We start from the raw sequence: 7,433 nt of genomic DNA on the forward strand, positions 1-7,433 counted from the left end.
GAATCCAGATCCAGAAACTGCCATAGGTCCTCTCCGAATCCAGATCCAGAAACTGCCATGGGTCCTCTTGAATCCAGACCTAGAAACTGCCATAGGTCCTCTTTAATCCAGATCTAGAAACTGCCATAGGTTATCTTCGAAGTAGCGTCACAGGGTTTAAACACAGCTGATGAAAAATTCTCATGCTTCCTGTAACGTGCCAATTGCATCAAAAGACACTGCCATGTGAACATCAGCTTCTAGCAGACGCCCATCCTAGAAGCCCCTCTCTGCAGTCCCAGGTGCACATCTGTCCTCTTCTTGACAGACTTTGCACAATTCGTTCCTTCCACAGAGCTCTGGGTCAGCAACTTTTTCCCATTATATTTAGAAAAAGTAATAAAATGGTTCTCCCCACAGGCTTTGCCAACTGGATGGTGTTATTTCCAATTAAAAAACAAAAGCAAAAACTAGAACAAGGAAGGAGATCAAATTACCCACTTGTGGGAAGGAAGGCGCACAGATCAATCGCGGGGCTCATTCCAGGCTGCTCACAACCTGCCCCCCACCAACCCCAACAAGGGAGGGTCTTGGACTTCGATGCTGGCAACTCTCTGAAGTCATCGAGATGTGAGGAATGCCTGGCTGCACCCCACAAGTGTAGTGCAAGGTCTACAGAATTGCAAACCCCAGCTTTCAAATCCTGATCAGATACTTAGCAATTCTGCATTAACCTCTCTTTGCCCTCTCACTCATTTGTAAAGTGGGAAAGATAATAATATCCATCTCATCTCATTAAGACGAAGGGAGATGATACAGTGAGGCCCTAATATGGGACCTCGCACATCATGGGAGCTTAGTAAACGGCACTGATCCTGATTACTGTGGATCGCTCTGCCTGCTAATTGATTTTCAAACACGAATTCACCATCTCTGTCTAAACACAAAGAGAAAAAGGAGCGACAAGAGCAGCACTCAGCATGAGGGGCTCTCCTGTCACAGGCAGCCATGGGGACTGGATTTCGGGTGGAAGTGGGCAGCTGATCATCTCCGTGGAAACTCCAGCACCCACCCCACGTGTAACCCACACTGCTTGAGCGCCTCTGGAAGCCCTGTGGTGATGCTGCAGTCGGGGACAGAAGGCTGATTTCTACGCAAGGTTTTCCTTTGGATATGGAGGGCTAAAGAACCCAAAGTTCCCTGGCAATGGGGACAGTCCCCAGAGCGGGTGACAGAGAGACACATTCAGGGCACCCTTCCCCAGGTACTCCCAACGGGAACTTCTAACACGGATGCAAGGGGATTATGGAGGCCGGGATGATGTCGGAGCCTGGCGGTTCTAACTTCTTAAAATCCGAGTGTGCACGAGGATCTAAATATATTTTTTCTACAACATAATCTTTGCAAAAACGATCACCATCATTAATTCCGGGTAAAGTTAATCCAGAAATTTTCCCTAGGGTGTTGTTTAAATATGCAAGACTCATGTGACTTTTAAATATTAGTTTGGGGAAGAAAAAATTTTATTTTCGGGGCATCCTCCGCCCACACTGACATCTGCAGAGCTCCAGGGCTGTGACTGATCTCCAGTCATTACGTCCACACTCTGAATGCTCGCAGTTCTGATTGCGAGGCCTCTTTCAGCCTCATCCCTCTGTTCCTAGTCTTGAGCTGGAAGACACTACCATGTCTGCCCACTTGTGAAGTGTGAGGAACTCCTGTGTCTGCCCGGGCCTGGCTGTGAGGGGAGGCAGCTACTGCACAGACCTGGGCTGTGGGGGATGTAGCGTGTGCAGAGGCCTGGACTGCGAGGGGCTGTGGGGTCTGCCCAGTCCTGGGAAATAAGGGAAGGGTATGCCCACGCCATCCTGGCCCTTGCAGAATGTGGCATCTGCCCTGTCCTGGGCCTTGTGGACTGTGGCATCTGCACGGTCCTGGGCCTTGTGGACTGTGGCATCTGCACCGTCCTGGGCCTTGTGGACTGTGGCATCTGCACCGTCCTGGGCCTTGTGGACTGTGGCATCTGCACCGTCCTGGGCCTTGTGGACTGTGGCATCTGCACCATCCTGGGCTGGGTGTCCTGGACAATGGAGACTGTGGTGGCTGCCAGTCCTGAGCTGGGAGTGAAGATTGACGATTCTGTATGTGCAGTTCCCGACAGCCTAACCTCTGAGGGACTACTTCTGTCCCAGTGTCCCAGATTGCTGATCCGGGTTTTACGGAGATCTAACGCCAGGGATGTAGAAGTTTGATCATGTCCACCTAGAAACTGGCATAGGTCCTCTCTGCATCCAGATTCTCCTGCCTTTCTGGCATTTCCGCTTCCTTTCCTGGTGGACCAGGGGCTGGTTTGAATCTCAGAGACCTTTCTAATGTCAGCATGTCGCTCCTTCAGCTCCCTTCAACCCTCCCAGCCCAGCCCACACCTGTGTTCCACATCGATAATGGTCAGTGCAGAAACAAGTTCAGGGTGGGGGTTTAAAGAGAACCAACATAGAAAGAGGGGGGCTTCAGAGGGAATCAACACCAGACCACCCAGAGACCCCAGGATCTCTTTAGCGCCCAACTGCCAGCTCTGGAGGACAGTGACTAATTCCTGGATTTGTCACCAGAAGTCCCTGTGCAGTTTAACAACACTATGAAAGGAAGGTCCCGGCCTGAGGTTTTTTTTGTCTTTGTTTTTGTTTTTTTCCCTGGCCCCCACTGTCAGCCGTAAGGCTCCCGGACTGGAGGGTCATGGTACTGACCTTAGGCAGGATGGTGTCCGCCCCTTCAGTGACACCTGCAGACTCTGACAGGCAACTTCAAGGAGGCTGCAAGTCACTGAGGAGGGACTGCCCAGGGGAAGGACAAGATAGAACTGGGCATGCAGAAGACCAGGGAAAATCCTAAAAACGGCTCCTCACCAGGAGGGCCACATCATGAGGAAGGCAAAGCAGAGTCACCCTTCTATAGAAGATCATCACCAGGTGGAGGCAATCACAGGTGAGGGCGTGTTCCCAAGTTCCTTTCACAGCAAAGGGTGGGTCACCAGGGCTCCCTCATAGAGGAGGGCAGGTCCTTGGGGTTCCCTTCACAGCCAAGGGCAGGTCCTGTGGTTTCCCTCAGAGAGGACAGCAGGTCCCTAGGAGCCCCGGACAGAGAAGGGCAGGTCCCTGGGGGCTCCCCTCACAGAGGAGGGTGAATTTCTGGGGTACCTCACACAGAAGAGGGAGGGTCCCCAGGGTTCCCCTCAGAGAAAAGGGCGGGTCTCCAGGTCTTTCCTCGCAAAAGAGAGCTTGTCCCCGGTGTTCCTCTTACAGAAAATGGTGGATCCATAGGGCTTTCTTCACAGAGGAGGTCAGGTCCTTCCGGTTTCCCTCACAGAAACTGGTGGGTCCTTATAGCTTCTATCACAGAGAAGGGCAGGTTCTCAGGGTCCCACTCACAAAGTAGAGAGGGTCCCCAGGCCTCCCCTGACAGAGGAGGGTGGGTCCCTGGGATTCCTTTCACAGAAAAGGATAGATTCCCCAGGGATCCCCTCACAGAGAAAGGTGGGTCCCTGGGGTTTTCCTCACAGAGGAGGGTGAGTTTCTGGGGTTCCCCTCACAGAGGAGGGAAGGTCCTCAGTCTCCCTCACAGATGAGGGCAGGTCCTCAGTCTCTCTCACAGATGAGGGCAGGTCCTCAGTTTCCCTCACAGACGAGGGCAGGTTTCTGCAGTTCCCCTCACAGAGGATGGTGGATCCCCAGGGCTCTCCTCGCAGAAGAAGGCTAGTCCAGGGGCTTCCCTCACAGAGCAGGGCAGGTCCCAGTGGTTCCCCTCACAGTAAAGAGTGGGTCCCCAGGTCTCACCTCACGGAAGAGGGATTGTCCGCAGGGTTCCCCTCACTGAAAATGGCGGGTTTTTAGGGCTTCCTACATAGAGGAGGTCATGTCCTTGGGGTCCCCCTCACAGAAAAGGGCAGGTCCTCATGCCTCTCCTCACAGAGGAGGGCAGGTTTCCAGGGTTCCAGGGTTCCCGATACAGAAAAGCGTGGGTCCCCATCTCCTAGCTTGAGACACCCACTCTCCAGCAATAATAATAATGAAGATCGTCTTTGGGTGCCAGAGTGTTCTGGATTCCTGAGACTGGGCCATGTGGAGTAGGTAGCCTGCAGGGGGAGGAACCAAAGTCCATGGAAAACAGCAAGGCGGGCGGGGAACACGGTGCATGTGTGTCAGTGTAAGTGTGTGTGAGACTGTGTGTGTGGGTATCTGTGACTGTGTGTGTGTGCTTGTGCATCTCTATGTGTGTTGAGTGTGTATGTATGTGTGTGAGTGTGTGTGCGTGTACATGTGAGTGTGAGTGTGTTCAGTGTGTATGTGTGAAAGAGTGCATGTGTGGCCCGGTGTGGTGGCTCACGCCTGTAATGCCAGCACTTTGGGAGGCCGAGGCGGGTGAGTCACAAGGTCAGGAGTTTGGAGACCAGCCTGACCAACATGGTGAAACCTCATCTCTACTAAAAATACAAAAATTAGCCTGGCGTGGTGGCACACGCCTGTAATCCCAGCTACTCAGGAGGCTGAGGCAGGAGAATTGCCTGAACCTGGAAGGCAGAGGTTGCAGTGAGCCAAGATCGCGCCATCGCACTCCAGCCTGGGCAGCAGAACAAGACTCCGCCTCAAAAAGAAAAAAAAGAGAAATGCCAGATATAGGTGAAGGGGAGGAAGGCAGCAAGTCACACTCCATGTGTGTATCTATGCAACTATCTTGCATGTTCTTCAAATGTACCCCAAAACCTAAAATGCAATTAAAAAACAAGATATACACCATTTTAACTGGGGTGAGATGATATCTCACTGTAGCTTTGGTTTGCATTTCTATGAGAATCAGTGATGTTGAAGGCCTTTTCATATGCCTGCTTTCCATTTGTATGTTGTATTATGAAGAATGTATAATTAAATCTTTTGCATATTAAAAAAAAAGAAAGAGTGCATGCGCGATTGAGTGCCTGTGAGTGTGTGCGTGCGTGCGCGCGTTTTATATGCACTTGTCAGGAAAGGCTTCCCTGACAAACCGTTACCTAGCCAGGACCTGAGATATTAAAGGAGGGAGAATTCCGTGAAGAGTGAGGAAGCCACCAAATAATTATAGGAAAAAATCTCTGAGAGTGACGTGCGGCAGGGACAGGGGAAGTGGTGCTTCAGAAAGGGCAGGTCAAGGCCCCTCACTTAAGTACGCCTATCAGACCTTCCCTTTCTCCTGCTGTTTTAATCTAGGATGCTTTCCGGCCCTAAGTAGTTAAATGATCCTTTAATTTGGCTTATCCTTATATTCAACAGTACTTTGGCAAACAGCACATAGATCTCTATTTTTTGGTTTAAGAAACTAGGGATACAATAAATATATTTTTTAAAAAAACTAATATAATAGGCCCCAAATGCCAAACCCATTTTATTTTCTTTTTAATTTAAAAAATATCAACTTTTATTTTAGATTAAGGGGTGCCAGGGCAGTTCTGTTACATGGGTATACTACGTGATGCTGAGGTCTGTGGTACAAACGATCCTGTCACCCACGTGGTGAGCATGGTACCCAATGGATGATTTTTCAGCCCTCCTCTTTTCCTGCCCCATCTAGTGGTAATCTATTGCTCCTGTCTTTATGGCCACGTGTGCCCAATGTTTATGTCACACTTATAAGTTAAAATTGTGATATTTGGTTTTCTGTTCCTGTATTAATTCACTTGGGATAATGGCATCCATCTCCATTCATGTTACAGCAAAGGACATCATCTCATTCTTTTTTATGGCTGCATAGCATTCCATGGCATAGATGTCCCACACCATCTTTATCCAGTCTACCATAGCTTGATTCCATGTCTTTGCTACAGTGAATCGTGTTTCAGTGAACACACAAATGCATGTGTCTTTTTGATAAAATAAATTATTTCCCTTTGGGTATATACCCAGTAGCGGGATTACTGTGTCGAATGGTAGTTCTGTCTTAAGCTTCCTAGGCCACTTTGAATCCCACTTGAGATATTTTATTTTCAGTTTATCTTAAAACCTAAAGATATTAGTTTGTTCTCACGTTGCTATGAAGAAATAACTGAGACTGAGTAATTTGTTTTTGGAGATGGTGTCTTGCTTTGTTGCCCAGGCTGGAGTGCAGTGGCACAATCTTGGCTCATTGCAACCTCCACTTCCCTGGTTCAAGCGATTCTCCTGCCTCAGCCTCCTGAGTAGCTGGGACTACAGGCATGAGCTACCATGTCTGGCTAATTTTTGCATTTTGGGTAGATATGGGGTTTTGCCATGTTGGCCAGGCTGGTCTCGAACTCTTGACCTCAAGTGATCACACCACTGCACTCCAGCCTGAGCAACAGAGCAAGACCTTGTCTCATTAATAATAGTGATAATACAAAATATCCATGGAGAAAGATGATCATCCAGGGAAGAGAACCACATAGTCCGCTGCCCAGTACTAGGGCAAAAAGGAAGGGTTCTTACAAACCAGACCAACTGCCTGCAGTCTCTACTCAGGGAGGGTGAACTGTTGATCCAGCCACACAGCTCATCAGAGGCAGAGCTGAGGTGTAAGCAGGACTCCTGGACCCTGAGCTGGCATTCCCCTTTCTATCATGGGGCCCTGGCAGACAGGTTTCACCCCTGCCATGAAGCTCTGGAGCCAGAGAGATGAGGAGTTTCCAGCTTGTCCTGGGGCAGGAAAGAGGCAAAATCCTGAGAACTCTGACTCCAACGTGGAGTCCGAAACTCACAGTCAAGTTCTGGGCCCAGTGCACCACATGGGTCCTAGTTAAAGGACAGTTGTAGCAGATGCCACCAGAGTCCTGGCATCTTCCCACAGGGCTCCTCATTCCGGCGCTCTCTGCTCTGACTTCCCACAGCCAGGACCTGTGTTCTTTTGCCTGAAGCCTTTCCCTGGCTGCTAGGACCATACCAGGCTCGAAGTGATCAAGAATCAGCCTAAAATTCTTAGGAGCAGCCTAAAAATGACCTATAGGGGACAGTGGAGAAATACCCCAGCTCGTTGGCCCATCAGCTGGGAAAACTCTGTGCCCCCCCAGAGTTCCCTGTGGGACTCAGCTCCACCCACCCATGGTGGTAGCTGGCTCCATTGCAAGCACCTGATTGGTGGTTTTCCCTTTTCTTCCTAATTTCATCTAAATAAGCTGCTTACCCTCAGATCTTCATCTCACAATCTGCTTCTGAGGAACCTACGCTAAGATCCTCTCATGTACACAAGAGGATGGAGGCTCCTAAACATGTCTCTCTTAGTGTTCTCTGATGATAGCTGTTCCAGCCTTGAGAAAATCTAAGTTAACTTAACAAATGTTTATTGAGCACCTAGTATCTGTCAGTTACTTTATCAAAAACAGAAAGAGGCAGACAGGAAAGCCTGACACGGGGTTACTGCTCTCAGGAGATATGCTAGCTGGGGGTGTGTGGCTTAGGCATCTCAAAGGTAAA

This window comes from Cebus imitator, unplaced genomic scaffold, assembly GCF_001604975.1.
Source record: "Cebus imitator isolate Cc_AM_T3 unplaced genomic scaffold, Cebus_imitator-1.0 Scaffold261, whole genome shotgun sequence".
In the NCBI taxonomy this organism is placed as follows: Eukaryota; Metazoa; Chordata; class Mammalia; order Primates; family Cebidae; genus Cebus; species Cebus imitator.